The sequence below is a fragment of the Callithrix jacchus genome, chromosome 4 (assembly GCF_049354715.1).
Source record: "Callithrix jacchus isolate 240 chromosome 4, calJac240_pri, whole genome shotgun sequence".
NCBI classification, from domain to species: Eukaryota; Metazoa; Chordata; class Mammalia; order Primates; family Cebidae; genus Callithrix; species Callithrix jacchus.
The window spans coordinates 12,426,402-12,442,902 of NC_133505.1; the positions used below are offsets into that span (position 1 = coordinate 12,426,402).

Genomic DNA, 16,501 nt, shown 5'->3' on the forward strand with positions numbered 1-16,501 from the left:
AGAAGACTTGCCAAGTTTACATCCTTCTACTTCCTCCAAAGAAACATTAGCCTTCAGAACTGTAAGTCCTCAGCTGACACCAAAGCCATAGCACACAGACCCAGCACAGGCAGTGAGAATAAGCATACCACGAATTCAGCAGAGCCAGATTCCACTGAATTCATTTGTCACATCATTCTTCCTCCTACTGTTAGAGTGTCTGTTTGAACTGTTAGTGCTTCTGAATCTCTAAGAGTGCACTTAAGGTCTCAGCAACACAGAAAAACAAAACAAAACCCACATTAGTAAGGGTTCAAGAAACCCCTTCAACTATGAGGTATGGCTATGCTAGTCATCTGAGTAAAATGTAACCATTCAAGCCAACCTAAGCAAACACTTTCTACCTCAGAACACAGAATGAATATTAAACTACACCATGTAAAGTACAGCAGGCTAAATAGACTGCGAGATATATGACAAAGCAAGCACAAGTTAATGCTGGAATTGCTATGATTTGAATAATGGTGTCCCCTTCAAAATTGAACCCCTATGGGAGGTGATTAAGTCACAAAGCCCCTACTCTCATGAATGGAATTAGCCCGCTTATAAAAGTGCTCAAGGTTGAAGAGGGTGTTCTCTTGCCTTCCATCTCTTCTGTCATCTGGGGACACAGAATTTCTCCCCTCCAGAGGCAACAACAACAAGGCACCATCTTGGAAGCAGACAGCAGCCCTCACCAGACACCAATCCTGCCAGCACCTTGACCTTGGAATTTCCAGCCTTCAGAACTATGAGAAGTGGATTTCTGTTGTTTATAAATTACCCAGTCTCATGTATTTTGTTATATCAACACAAATGGACTTAGGTGGAATCTAAGGCATCGTTGGTATACGGTCAACCCCCATCCTCAGGTTTCACATCTGCAGATTCAAGCAACCATGGACAGAAAATATATGTTTAAAAACACAATAATACACAAAAAATATGGTAGGAAAGCCATTTACATAGATTTACGTTGCATTAGGTATTATAAGTTATCTAGAGATGATTAAAGTATATCGGAGGATGTACGTAAATTACATGCTAATACTACACCACTCTATATAAGGGACTTGAGCATCCATGAATTTGGGTATCTTTGGGAGTAGGAAAAGGCCAGGAACCAATATCCTGAAGACACCAAGGAATAACTCTATAGGTATTTGTTGTAAAAATCCTTTATCTTGTTTCATAACAAACTGTTGTATAATTTTTTTCATCTTTTTAAAAGTTTTTCTTTTTCATCTTCAAGCATAGAAACAGGATATTGTACAATTTTTTAAAACTAAAAGCAAAAGATAAAATTTATACCATTCATCAAACCTCAGATTTTAATACTGCTTAAAGGCAGAAATCTTATTATACTTTAAATAAAATCTTTCTCAGTATTTAAACCACAGTTTGAATAAATTATAGTGAAATAATGTCCTGTTAATTAAAACTAATAATATACATATACCTTCTACATATCTATATAAATTTTTAAAATTTCAAATAAAAGTAGTGGTAGCAATATTAACAACTATCTAAATTTCTGAAATTCAAAAAAATATTAACACTGTGCAAGTGAGAGAATAAAGCTAACTCATCACCAACATTTTCTTCTACAGGATATAACCTATGAAGCCAGCATGCAAAATAGCTCATATTAATGACCCAAAAGTTGGGGAAAAGTGATGCCATAACGTTTCCTCTAGAAGATATTGTTTCTGTACATGGGAGGATAGGAGCAAGGGACTATCAGTTAAGAACAGACCTAACCCTTAAACTCCCTCTTTGGCTACATTACAAAAGAGAATCTATTAGATTTAGGAGAACTGAACTCTGAAAAAGTAGAAAAGGTTGGACAATGACTAAGCTGGTTATTAGAAATCTCATTTTATTCAATGACATCATAGCCAAATCAGAACTAATTATAATTTACATTCCATCAAGCCTGCAACTACTCCTTATCTCATAATATCCCCCCAAGGATTTATCCTGTAAAACCTGGAATTTTTTTTTAACGTTTTCTAAAAAGCAAGTTTTCAGAAGTCAAGGGGCTTCATACTGAGGGTTTTTTTTTTCATATTAATTGCTGTAATTTGAACAAGTCTTCCTTTTCTGAAGGTTATCAATACCATAAACCATAAAGTTTTTCAAAGGCTAGACACCATTCCATATTAAAACAATCTTTAATTAGCATACTACCTAGAGAAAGCAGACGTTAAGCTGTAATTTTTTTTCCATTTGCAGAAAAGGTCTCTGGGCTCCGGAGTAGTCCATGCATTAATCACCCTCAGCACAGAGGAATCACTTGGAAACAACCATTAGACTGTCCTCCTAAGAACACCAGTAACTTCTACAGACACAGTGTACCTGGAGGGTGGAAGAACATCAGTCACTGAGGCAGAAGGCCTGGCCCTGAACCTTGACTTCAGTTTCAACATCTGAAAATATGCTAAATTCACCGGGAACTTCCAGTTGTGTAAATCAGACATCTGAACGTCTTGGCCTTGATTTCCTCAATAATTCACCAAAAATCACAAAGTGGAAAGTTCATAGAACACTCATGTTCATGCTCAATCTCTATTCTGAGGCCTCAGCCACCACTATATTCAGACTACATACTTTCTGTTCTCTGAAAAACTCCTTGGATTTTCTTTAAACTAGTAGCTGTTTACTTTTGCTTTGTACTGACTCAACTTTTATGTATATAAAATCAGTAGCCAGTTGTCAATTTTGCATTACACAGGCCATTGTCAAGCTTTAGAATATTCAGGTTAAGATCACAAAATCCTAATATGGGCCTTCATCCATTTTCACACTAACAAACAAACAAAAATCAGGGACCAGATACTAATGTGCTAGGCAATACATTACATATTTTCACAGAGGTTGTTTCATTGCCTCCAAACGCTGCTATGATACAGGAATTAATACTATAGGTCCTGGGCAAGTTATTGAACTCTGAATTGGTTTCTTTATCTGTAAACTGAATAGTAAATGGGAGGAAAAATAGTACCCTTGCATATTACATAGTAGATGGTAGGTACTCAAATGCCCTTGCTTTTCCTTTCTTATATTTTTTTAAGCAGATGAATAAATTGAAGTTTAAGCAGATTGAAAAAACACCCTGCATTCATGCAGTAAATACCTCACACATATTTTCCAGAAGAGTCAAACCAAAAAGACCTCCTTACTGTGGGTAGGAAACTATTCAAAACCGTTGAGGCTTTCGGTTAACACAGAGCCATGTATTTCCATGGAAATGAGGCACTGTGTCTCACCTGATTCCAAGGGGTACACTGCATACCTGGAATCCACAAGATAAGCTTTACATAACCAATCTTTAATGAACTGAATACACAGAAAGTGGTATTTTAGAATAACTGAATTTTCAACTTGCCTACATTTTTTTAAACCTCCTTTTCCTACTTAGTAACATTTTGTCACTGGACATGAACTTTTTTGTGTGATAAGTCATTTCCCACACTCCAAAGACCAACATTATTTTTTCATTCATTCATGTCTTCTCTGCATAATACACTTTTCTAGATATGGCCAATTTTTTTCTAACTTGACTGCTATTAATACCAAGGTATAAAATGAGTTGAAACTATACTAGCACTGAACATACTGTGTGTGTGTGTGTGTATACACATACATATATGTGTGTATATATATATGTGTGTGTGTATATATGTGTATGTATATATATATATGTTGTATATATATATGTGTGTATGTGTATATATATATATATGTGTATGTGTATATATGTATGTATGTATATATATATATATAGGTGTGTGTGTATATATATGTGTATATATATGTGTGTGTATATATATAGGTGTGTGTATATATATACATATATATGTGTGTTTATATATAGATGTGTGTATATATACATGTATATATAGGTGTGTGTATATATATACACACAAACATACACACCTATACACACATACACACACACACACATATGTTTTGAGACTGAGTTTCACTCCTGTTGCCCAGGCTAGAGTGCAATAGCACAATAGCTCACCGCAGCCTCCACCTCCTGGGTTCAAGCGATTCTCCTACTTCAGCTTTCCCAGTGGCTGGGATTACAGGCATACACCATCACAGTGGCTAATTTTGTATTTTCAGTAGAGATGGTTTCTCCATGTTGGTCAGGCTGATCTCAAACTTCCGACCTCAGGTGATCTGCCTGCCTCAGCCTCCTAAAGTGCTAGGATTACAGGCGTGAGCCACTGCTCCCAGTCTGTGTATTTTTTAAAGATAGATTCAAGAGATGAGCTTCTCTTACAACAATTTGCTTCCTCCTTAAAAGAGGAAGTATGGGTTAAACAATGAGATATGTTCTTTTCACATATCAGATTAGAAAAGCTGAAAAGTTTGAAAATACCCAGCATCAAAAGGGAGGCCTTTCCAACTCTGTCAGTGGGGTTGCCAAGCTGGTGCGACAGTTTGGAACAGTAATTTGGTAACACATATTGACTTAAAATGTACACAGTCAGACGTGGTGGCTCACGCCTGTAATCCAAGCACTCTGGAGGCCAAGGTGGGCGGATCACCTGAGGTTGGGAGTTCAAGACGAGCCTGACCAACATGGTGAAACCCGTCTTAAAAAAAAAAAAGTACACATATTTTGGTTAGACAATTCTATTTCTAAAAAGTTATCTGAAGGACAGGTATTTTCACATTTATATAAGTACTATAAGTACTGAAATTCATTCATAATAGCAAAAACTCGAAATAACTTTAAAATCCATTATTTAGGAGGGGCCCAGTTAAATAAATTTTCATACAACCATATCATAGAACACTATACAATACTTAAAAAGGAAGGTTGGTCTGTATATTTTTGCACAGTAATTTGTCCACAATGTACTACGTTTGTAAAACTCAAGTTAAAGAAAACTGTCTGTAGGTAAAGATCCCATTTCTCTATTAAGTCATATGCATAAGTACACAAGGAAAGAGTCTAGAAGAAAGTACAGGTGGGCTGGGTGCAGTGGCTCATGCCTGTAATTCCAGCACTTTGGAGACCAAAGTGGGCCGATCACCTGACATCAAGAGTTCAAGACCAGCCTGGCCAACCCCGTCTCTAATAAAAATACAAAAATTAGCTGGGCGTGCTGGCACATGCTTGTAAACTCAGCTATTTGGGAGGCTGAGGCAGAAGAATCATCTGAACCCAGGAGGCAGAGGTTGCAATGAGCCGAGATTGTGCCACTGCACTCCAGCCTGAGCGACAGAGTGAAACTCCACCTCAAGAAAAAATAATAATATAGGTGAATCATGCACACACTTTCTGAAGTTATTGGTTTATTTTTAAATTAGCATGCATTACATTTATAATTTAAAATTATCTTCAATTAAAAAAACCCAGAAGGCCAGGCATGGTGGCTCATGCCTACAATCCCAACACTGGGAAGCTGAGGTGGGAGGATTGCCAGGAGGTTGAGGGTGCAGTGAGCTATGACTGTGCCACTGCACTCCAGCCTGGGTGTCAGAGCAAGATCCTGTCTCAAAAAAAAAAAAAAAAAAAAAAATATATATATATATATATATATATATATATATATTAAAATAAATTAATAAAAAGAAGAGAGCAAGAAAAAAAGGGACAGGAGGGAGGTAAACAGGTAACTGAGGTTTCACTGCATTTCGAATCATATTCTCTGGTACCTTCAGTGTACATGAAATTACCAAATACTCTGTATTTCACTGAAGTCTCAGTCTTTGGCTGAAAGCCATTCCAAGTTGGCAGCTGAAGGGAGAAGAGAATTCAGCCATGTAGCCTTTCCTGCTGACTCTTCTACTGAGAGGCCCTCACTTGCCTGTCTGTGCCCCAGTTCTACAAAGAGATAAACAGAGGAACTAAAATCCTATACATCACACCCTTGAATTTCTGCAAACTTTGCAGAAGTTGCAGTTGACTTCAACTACTGCAATGATAGCGGCATCTGACAGCAGCTCTCTGCACAACATCCCCTGAGTGTCCTAAGTATGTTTAGAAAATGTTTAGGTAATTAGAGGCCAGGAGCGGTGGCTGACACCTGTAATCCCAGCACTTTTGGAGATCAAAGCGGGTGGATCATGAGGTCAGGAATTCAAGACCAGTCTGGTCAAGATGGTGAAACCCTGTCTCTACTAAAATCAAATAAGCACAAAAATGAGCCAGGCGTAGTGGCGGGTGCCTGTAATCCCAGCTATTGGAAGGCTGAGGCAGGAGAATCACTTGAACATGGGAGGCAGAGGTTGCAGTGAGCTAAGATCATGCCACCGAACTCTTGCCTGGGTGACAGAGCAAGACTCCATCTCAAAAAAATAACAAAGAAGCTGGCAATTAGGTGAATGGTTTGTTGGGATGGCTTAGTAGTCCTCCAAACACAGATGCACAAATCCGAAAATGTGTCACACTAGAGAAGAAGTCATTCCTGTAGATCAGCTTCATGATCTTTAAATGCTTAGTTTGGTTCATTATGTGGATAAAATGAGTAGAGAACTTAGAACAGTGTCTGGCAGTGAATAAATGGCCAATAAACACTAGTTGCTATTATCTTGACAGCAGTGATGACTAGTGATGCCTAACTGCTTTCCTGGGCTTCTTCCCTCCATGAGCTTTGCATCTAAATGGGAAGATAAAACGGATCTGTGTCAAATACCTAGAATGTAAGGCAATACAGACATTCACATGAAATTTAATTCCATTTTAAATGCTAAAGGCTTTCAGAGAAGAGATGACCATTTCACGCTAGGGCAGTCAATGCACCAGGAAAGAAACCATGCTGGAATCTTTCATCAATAATTTCCCCCTGGCTTGTCAAAATAAGTATCTCATGAATAAAGAGTAGAGCTGTGCCTTGAGCAGGCAATGAACCATGAGGAATAAAACTGCTGCAGTAGATAAGAAAGGAAAGAGGAATCGTCTAGGAAGAAGGAAAGACATGGAGATACGCCTACCTCATATTAAAAGGCAGCAAAGGGGATCTGGATAGGTAGTGCTGTGTGACGGCAAGGGAAGCTGAATGCCGGCAGGAAAAGGATTCAAACAGGAGCACATGCCTCAACCAGTTTATACCTAGTGTTCCATTATTGGAATGCTAAGCTTGTGGGGGTTATTTATACCCTACTGCTTACGGTCATCATCAAGGTCTGATTTTTTACCCTAAAAACTTTGCAACTTCCAGCATGAATTGATTAATAATGATAGTTGTGGTTGACAGCAACGGTTTAAGAAATCAGACAGTACTGGCTGGGCATGGTGTAATCCCAGCACTTGGGGAGACCGAGGCGGGCATATCATGAGGTCAGGAGTTTGAGACCATGCTGGTCACCATGGGGAAATCCTGTCTCTACCAAAACACAAAAAAATTAGCCAGTTGTGGCGATATGTGCCTGTAGTCCCAGATACTCAGAAGGCTGAAGCAGGAGAATCACTTGAACCAGGGAGGTGGAGGTTGCAGTGAGCCAAGATTGTGCCACTGCACTCTAGCCTGATGACAGCAAGACTCTGTCAAAACAGAGAGAAAGAGAAAGAGAGAGAGAGAGAGAGAAAGAAGGGGAGGAAGGGGAGGAAAGGAAGGAAGGAGGGAGGGAGAGAAGGAGGGAAGAAAGGAAAGAAGGAAGGAAGAAAGGGAGGGAGGGAGGAAGAGAGGGAGGGAGGGAAAGAAGGAAGGAAGGAAAGAGGGAAAGAGAGAGAGAGAAAGAAAGAAATCTGACAGTATCCCAAATGGATAGGAAAAAAGATAAACTGGGGACATAAAAATAATGTAAATACTCCAGACATCAAAACTGCAGTCTGCCATACACACGTATCCTAAGTTGATAAGGGCATTGTTCTCTAAGCTCTACTTCAACCAGCCATACTTCCCTCCTCCTGCTCCGGTCTTGCCCACTTTCAGTCCATTCTCTGCCCTGTGCCAATGCCATCCTTCTTATCTCATTCACAAACAAAGCCTTCCAGTGGCTCTATAACGTATTTTAAACACAGTATCCCATCTAGTCTCTGTTTGCCTCTCCAGCCTCCTGTCTGAGCACACCCACACTTCCAGCAATGTGTCCCAGGAACACCTTCCAGTTTGGTTCCTCAGCAGGTCACTCTTCCCTGATTCTGTGTTCCCACATGTGGCCAGCCTCTTTTCCCTGGAACACTGTTCTCACCTGTAGCCCCATCAACAATGCCATCAAGCAATCCCTATTACCTTTCCGTCTCAGCCCTTAGGAAGCCTCCTACCTCCCTGAGTCTATTTGAGGTGAGTTCCTGCAGGCTTTATAGCACACTGTACTTCCTTCATCAGAGGGTCTGCTGCCCACATAACAGCAGGGCTGGTTATGTCTGATGACTGCCACTTGCTCCACAATTAATAGCATGTCTGGCACACACTACTACCAAGTGGATCAGCAGAGTCTGGACAAAGTGGGAATAGACTTAGAGAATATTGGAAAAAGGGTGCAACTTCAAAAGAATAAATAAACTTTGGTGACTTAGTGGCAAGAGCGGAAAAATTTTCTCATCAGAAACCAACTTTTGCCTGCTCTCTGGTCGTGATTTGCATGTTTGGTCAGCCTATTACATTTTTTTTTTTCTTCAATAATCATGAATCTATTTTATTAGTAAATAAAGGCCCCAAACCTATTGAGAGTAAATGAACTCATTTAAGAAAATATTGAACTTCAGCTTTGCCATTATAATATTTATATTTAAATATGAATAAGTGATTAACTCATTCATGATTAAATTGAGTCAGATATTTATAATATATATTATATTTTTAGCACTCAGCTGACAGCAATATATTACCAAGAGTTTATTTGCTCACCAAAGTATTAACTTGCATATAATTCATGTGAATTTGGGACACATGTTTTACTTCAACACAGTTATTTAAATGTTTTAGAACATGTTTGTTTACTGAACTACCAAATACTGTAATAAACTATCTTTACAGTCTTTGCCTTAATCGGAAGAAAAATCATAGAAATCTCAAAGTAGAAATTCTTTATAACACCTATCAGCCTATTACATTCTGATATATAGTTTGAAGAATTAAACTTTTCCAAAGGCATGCTTAAGGGAGAAAAGTCTACACAACATACAAGCACAGATCACCAAACTATCTTTTCATAACTTTCTTTGTAAAAAAGAAATAAAATCTTGTTCCACATATTGGAACCCACCGTTTACCCCTTACCCCAATGCCAAACCTAAAGTATTTGTTAAGCCTATGATCAAGGTAAGAAATGTTACAGAGGCTGGGCATGGTGGCTCATGTCTGTTATCCTAATACTTTGGGAGGGCGAGGTAGGCAGGTCACTTGAGATCAGGAGTTCGAGACCAGCTTCACCAATATGGTGAGACTCTGTCTCTACTAAAAATACAAAAACTAGCTGGGTGTAGTGGAGCCTGCCTGTAATTCCAGCTACTCAGGAGGCTTAGGCAGGAGAACCATGTGAACCCAGGAAGCAGAGGTTGCAGTGACCCAAGATCGTCATCACACTCTAGCCTGGGGGACAAGAGCAACACTTAGTCTCAAAACAAAAACAAAACAAAAAAAAAATCAACTAGTTATGCAAGTGAAGTTTGTCCCAAAAGAATTCTGTCAATCCAAGAGGGTGGGGGAGAGAATAAGTTACTGCTTCTTAATATACCTACTGCAAGAAGGTAAAATATGTCAATGTATGATCAAAGAGATCCACCCAAAGAAAAAGAAGAGTTTCCAGGGTCTTTTTTTTCTTTAAGACAGTATCACTCAGTTTCCCAGGCTGGAGTACAGGGGCAAGACCTCAGCTCACTGCCACCTATACCTCCAGGGTTCAAGCGATTCTCATGCCTCAGCCTCCCGAACAGCTGAGATTACAGGTATGTACCACCACGCCTGGCAAATTTTTGTATTTTTAGTAGAGACGGGGTGTCACCATGTTGGCCAGGCTGGTCTCAAACCACTGGCCTCAAGTGATCCACCTGCCTCAGCCTTCCAAAGTACTGGAATTATACCACACCTGGCCAAATTTTTCAGTTTCTATAGAATTATATAAATATACTAATAAAGCAGGAATATAAGACATTTAAGGAATATATCGCACTTTATTAGTTAACTTAGAGGCAATGGGAGAAAAGGCCTCACGACCCTGTAAAGGTCATGAGATGCTCATTTTACAGAGAAAAAGGGAAACACTTTTCTGGACTATAGAGGTAGGGGCGTTACCAGAAGAAAAATAATAATTCACAGATTTGTGTCTTCAACTGTGTTCCCTAGAAATGGATTCAAGGATGGAAAATTCCATTTAGAAGATTTACAGGGTATATTCTCACCAGAGTCTTGCCTATAAGGAAGTAAGGAGAATAGAAGTAGACAAAGGGAGATCCTGACCCGCCATGCAGCTGCATCCAGGGCCTGATCTGGTCCTAAAATCCAACAGGGTACTTGGAAGGTAGAAAGGGCTCTTCGAAGCTGCACCTCATTAAGCCGAACCGGAAAGACGTTTTTACCCCTGCAGCAATCAGTCATTGTTCCATAAGCCAGTCGCTGGGAAACGGAGGATAGAAACATTGCCCTGAAGAGGGATCTGAGTGAATGCTACAGTGTCCACTACAGTCATGTTTCCATCCCAAATGGAGTAAGATCATGCTAACTTGATTACAGGACCTAAATGTGAATGATAATGCATACTAAAATAGTAACTAATAAGATGAATGATCTATCTTCCTTAGCAAACTGAAACCTCCCACAGGAGAATAATTGGACTGGTTAAAGTAATTGAGGATTCTCAGTTTAAAGAAGAAAAAATGACGAAGAAAAAGAAATAATGGTTTTAGAAAAATCCCAGGTTGGGCGCGGTGGCTCACACCTGTAATCGTAGCACTCTGGGTGGCCAAGGTGGGTAGATAACTTGACGTCAGGAGTCTGAAACCAGCCTAGCCAACATGGTGAAACCCCATCACTACTAAAACTACAAAAATTAGCTGGGTGTGGTGGCACATGCCTGTAATCCCAGCTACTCAGGGGGCTGAGGCTGGAGATTCACTTGAACCCAGAAGGCAGAGGTTGCAGTGAGCTTTGTGCACACCACTGCACTCCAGCCTGGGCAACAGAGTGAAACTCTGTCTCAAAGGAAGGAAGGGAGGAAGGGAGGGAGGAAGGGAGGGAGGGAGGGAGGGAGGGAGGGAGGGAGGGAGGTCGCTCCCAAACCAAGCCACCATTTTACCAATGAGGAAATTCCAGAGAAATGATTTGATTCCAGTCATTGAGTTATTGACAGAATTGGAACTCGAGCCAGGCCTAATAATCTCACTACTTAAATAGCTCACTATTTCCTACATTTGATTGAGCACTTTGAGAGAATTTTTCATCAGTAATCTGACTTTTGCCCTGTAACAAAAAGATAACCTTCATTCAGATAATATGCAGCTAGTGAGTAAGATTCTATTTCAACAGGAATAGTAAAATTAGATTCTAACCAATTTTATTTTAGCGAGAAGAATTAACACTAATAGTTAGAATTTACATAGAAACCAGTTTCAAATGAATGTAGAAAAAAAGATAGTTTCAATTTAGAAATTTCCAGTAATTGAATTGGAAATACTATGGTATGTCCCAATCCAGGAAATTATCATTCAAAAGCTAGATAACCACACTAAAAACAGTAGAGCTATACATGCTAGCTGTATTCTGGCAATGTACTAAGTAATTTATCTAGATTATCTATTGCAATCTTCTGTATAATCTTATGAGATGATTTATTATCCTTATATATATATATGAAAGAAAATGACCCAATAGACATTAACAGCCACCACCTGCTGGTCCAGGCCACTACCATCTATGGCCTGGATTATTATATTTCCCTTCTAAGTAGTCTTCTTGCTTTCACCCTGGCTCCTGTAGTTTAGTACTATGCATAAGGGTTAATTTTGTGTATCAACTTGGCCACAGGATGCCTCCTATATGCCCCATTTCTGGGCATGTGTATGTGTTTCTGGATAAAATCAGTGATATGGTTTGGCTCTGTGTCCCCACCCAAATCTCATCTTGAACTGTAAACCCCAGATGTTGAAGGAGGGACCTGGTGGGAAGTGAGTGAATCATAGGGGCAGTTTCCCCACAATAGTTAGCAAATACTCACAAGATCTGGTTGTTTGATAAGTGTGGTGCTCTCTTTCTCGCCTGCCACTATGTAAGATGTGACTGCTTCCCCTTCTGCCATGGTTTTAAGTTTCCTGAGGCCTCCCCAGTCATACAAAATTGCGAGTCAATTAAACCTCCTTTTTTTTCCAGATCTCAGGTGTTCTTTATAACAATGTGAAAACAGACTAATACAATCAGCATTTGTATCAGTAGACTTAGTAAAGTGGTTTACCCTCCTCATTGTGAGGGGGCGTCATTCAATCCATTAAGGGTCCAAAGAGAATAAAAATAAGAAAGAAATCATCTCCCTGCCTGACTGCCTGAGCTGGGACATCAGTCTTCTCTTCTCCTGCCCTCGGACTTAGACTCTTCTAGATCTCAAGCCTTGAGACTTGGACTGGAAACACACCACTGGTTCTCCTGGGTCTCCAGCTTACAGAGAGCAGATCACAGGACTTAACCTTCATCTCCTACTACTCCCTTATGCACACACACACACACACACACACACACTTCTCCAGCCACACCAGCCTCCTTTGCTGTAACAGAACACACCAAGCACACTCGCAGCTTAAGACCTCCATACTGCTTCCCTCTGCCTACAACCCTCTTCTCCCAGGTATTTGTGGCTTGTTCCCCATTTCCTTCAAGTCTCTGCTCAAATAATACCTTATCACTGAGACTTCCCTGATCATTCTAACAAAGTAGAAGCCCCTTTTCCCCATAGCACTCCCAACACCCCTCACCCTATTTCATTTCTCCAGAGCACACACCATCATCTGACTTCTGTATTTACTTGTTAGCATCTATGTCACACACTAAAAGTTGAGATATTTGAAAACCAGGGCTTAATCTGATTGTTTACCACTGTATTCAAACCATCAGAACTATGCAAGACACAGCAAATATCTGTTGAATAAATAAAGCCTAAGCTACCAAACTTGAGATCCATTCTCTTAAATGCCAAACCATGCTGGCATCCCAGAAAAGGACTTCTTTCATTAGGAGGGTGGGGGAACTAAAAGATGTAAGGTCACTTCCAATTCTAGGACTATGATGCTATGACAAAGACATCAGGGCCTTAACAGTATGGTTTTCTTCTGCTGTTCTTTCCTCCCTTGCCACATTTTACTACTTTCCCTGAATAAGTAAGTGGTAAGCATTAGGCATGGATGAGATCATGGGTCCAGGAAGCCAGCTCCTCCTTGAGTCATCTCTAATCCATTTCTCATGCTGTTACTGCTTGCTCTTTCTCCACAGATGCCATCTGACCCTGCAGTGGCTCAGTTGTTGGTGGAAAAATATAGTCAATAAAAGTGGCATCATAAACCAGTGACTTGACCGATAAATAAAAAGTCACCATAGTATTTTCATTAACTCTCTTAATGGAAGCAGTGGGTATATTAAAGTCATTTCACAAAGATAAATTCACCGATTTACTACCCCAAGCAAAGTTAAAGGAAAGCATAAAACTAACCTTGCTAGCAAGTTTATTTGAAAAACAGAAACTAACGGAATAATAGAGTGCTTTGAACTGGCAGAATTTACATCAGCCCATTTAATAGTAGTAGAAGACATGGGAATCTGGAGCTGGAGAGTTTAAAAGCCTTGGGGAAGCTTGGCAGGTCTCATGACCAGAAGAGGAAACAGAAAATCATTTTGTGACATTGGCCTTGAGTAAGATGCCCCATTATTTCCTGTGGTTCCAGAGAGTTCTCAATAAAAGGTACTTAAAATGATACTAGAATAACATATCAAGCCAACAAGTAATTATATTATTATGTTCTTGGAAGTAAGCAAGTTCTTAAATATATGGTACTTTGAAACACCCTTTCATCTGAATCTTCCACATCCACCAGAAATGTGCTCATCTATTTACTGTCAAAGTTGTTTTGGCACTTTTTTTCCCTGTAAGTCCTAATTCTAGATCTTTAAGCATTCAAAGTCACACTTTGAACAAACCCAGAAGAGGCATTTCTCTCTATCCTAATTGCTAATCTCTGGATATCTGAGAATAGTAGTGAGGTTGCAATTACCTACATAACCACCTTTTTATAAAAGACTAGTGAAGAAGCCAGTCAAATCATTACAGGCTTTGCTTTCTCTGAAATCTTTTTGAAGAACATAACAGCTCAGCACACTGATGGATCCTGGGAAAGAAAGGTTGGTATTATCAACTCCTCCCTCCCTCCATCTTACAAAGAAACTAAGGTTTAGAAAAGCCAAACAACTTGCCCCAAATCCACACATCATCAAATGACAAAGCCTGAACTTGAGCCTGGGGTCCTCTCATCTCCATATCTGCATTCTAATACACCATGCTATACTGCAAGGGAGGAACAGAGGTGGGTGTAGGAAAGTGGCATTTCTTTCTCCTAATGCAGATAACAGTTAGAACCCAGGAAAGATCCACTACAGATTCATGCTTCATTTGAAAGTTACCAAACTGTGTGTGCACATACACGCTGCAAATCCTCCCAAACTGTAAATGTCTGTGCTGTGGTTTAAATATGGTTTGTCTGTCCCGACCAAAATTCACATTGAAATTTGATCCCCAGTGCGGTTGCGTTGGGAGGTAGTCCTAGTAGGGGAATGGCTTGGCATCACTCTCTGGGTAGTGGCTGACTTCTGGCTCTGGTGAGAATGAATTAGTTCTTGTGGGAATGAATTATTAATAGTTCCTGCCAGAGTGAGTTGCTATAAAGCCAGGATGCCCCTTGGGTTTTGTCTCTTTGCACATGTCCACTGTCCCTTTGACCTTCTCTGCTGTGTTTTGACCTAGCATGAGATCCTCACCAGAAGCCAAGGAGATGCCAGCACCATGCTTCTCTAACTTCCCACCTGCAAAACTGTAAGCTCAATAAACCTCTTTTTTTTTCATAAATTACCTACCTTCTGTATTCTGTTATAGCAACACAAAATGGACTAACACAGTCTCCCAAACCAACTGTGGGCTTTTCTTAAAGGTCACCAACAGGCCCCAAGGGAAAGAAGGGCTTGGTCTAAAATGTTTTATATTTCCTCTCACTTTTTAAACATTGGAAAATCCATTCGGCTCCAAGAAATGAATAGTAAAAGGTGTTCTAACTACCCAGAGCCAATAGAACATAATGGAAAAAAGGCAAGAACATGGCTGGACTTTATTTTCTTTTTGCTGAGCACATCCTGCGTTTAATCTGAAGGGTAAATAGGCCATGCCCAACATACCGACTCTTTTCAGGTGAAATTATCTAGGTTATAAAAACAAGCAACAACTGTGTTTTCACTATTCCTTAATTCATGGCTGACAGAATCACTTCTAAAATAAATCAGAAGCAAATATTGTACATAAGGGAACAACCCCACAAATTTCCATTACTTGGATAACTGACTTGTGAATTTATTTCACTTGAATTAACATTGTGTGGCATTATCTAAAGGAATGTGCTGCAAACCCAGAAGAGGAAAGTTAGAATTTTTATATTTGGGTTATTTAAATATACGGGCAAAAGAGAGGGAGGGAGAGACAAACACTCTTTGCATATCATTAATAGACAAACATCCCTGAGATATTTAACCTTCAAATTAGAAGAAGCAATTATGCTACATCTCCCTCTCTATAACCCCAAGATATCAACCTGTTTGGTTCTATGATACACCTCGTGTTCTATGACAGAAATCATGCCAGTGAGAGCTATGCCTATTTTTTCCTGTGTAAAGCTTTTCTTGCTTCATATTACGTTTTATTCTACATATTAAAGCTGAGCAAATAGTCTAACAGAAACCATCTTCACAGCCAGAACGTCCTTTAACAAGAATGTAGATAATACTGACGGCTTCTTTGAAGCAACATCCATCACATTCTTTTCCCTGGATGTCATTTAAATCAAAAATTACCAACATGAAACAATTTAAAGCAGTGTTCTTCAGAGCACCGGTTGTGGGCAAGTTAATAGATGTTCCACTCAAAAGGGTGGCATGGTCAAATGGAAAGCCTTCATCAGGAGAAGCTAAACAGGAGCCCTCTGCTTTCCCTTTAACCACAAGATTTCACAGAGCCTCTAAAATGCAAATCTGCCTTATATCCCTCCTAGAAAGGAACAGAATAACGTTGCAGTTTCCAAGCTAATTTGACTATGTAACATTTCATTCAAGGATAGCTCTGTTTCCCAGAGCTGGTGGTCCATGGAACATACTTGGGGTATGGGCATCTATTTAAAGGCCAGGTCTCCCTGAAGACAAGAAAAGAATGGATTCATACGCAATGTTCAAGTCAGATACGCCACATCTGTCTCTTCTGCACACCCAGAGTACACTGCACCCCCCATTTGGAGCACTGTGACGGATCCTAGCACCTTCGTTTTACACAGAGAAACCAGAGA

At 39.8% G+C, this 16,501-nt stretch overlaps 1 protein-coding gene across 13 annotated transcripts in view; it reads right to left on the bottom strand.

The window, feature by feature from the left end:
* Nucleotides 1-16,501, bottom strand: part of RNF144B (ring finger protein 144B) — a 199,771-nt gene that overhangs the window by 56,183 nt on the left and 127,087 nt on the right. The gene's annotated exons all lie outside the window — the stretch shown is intronic.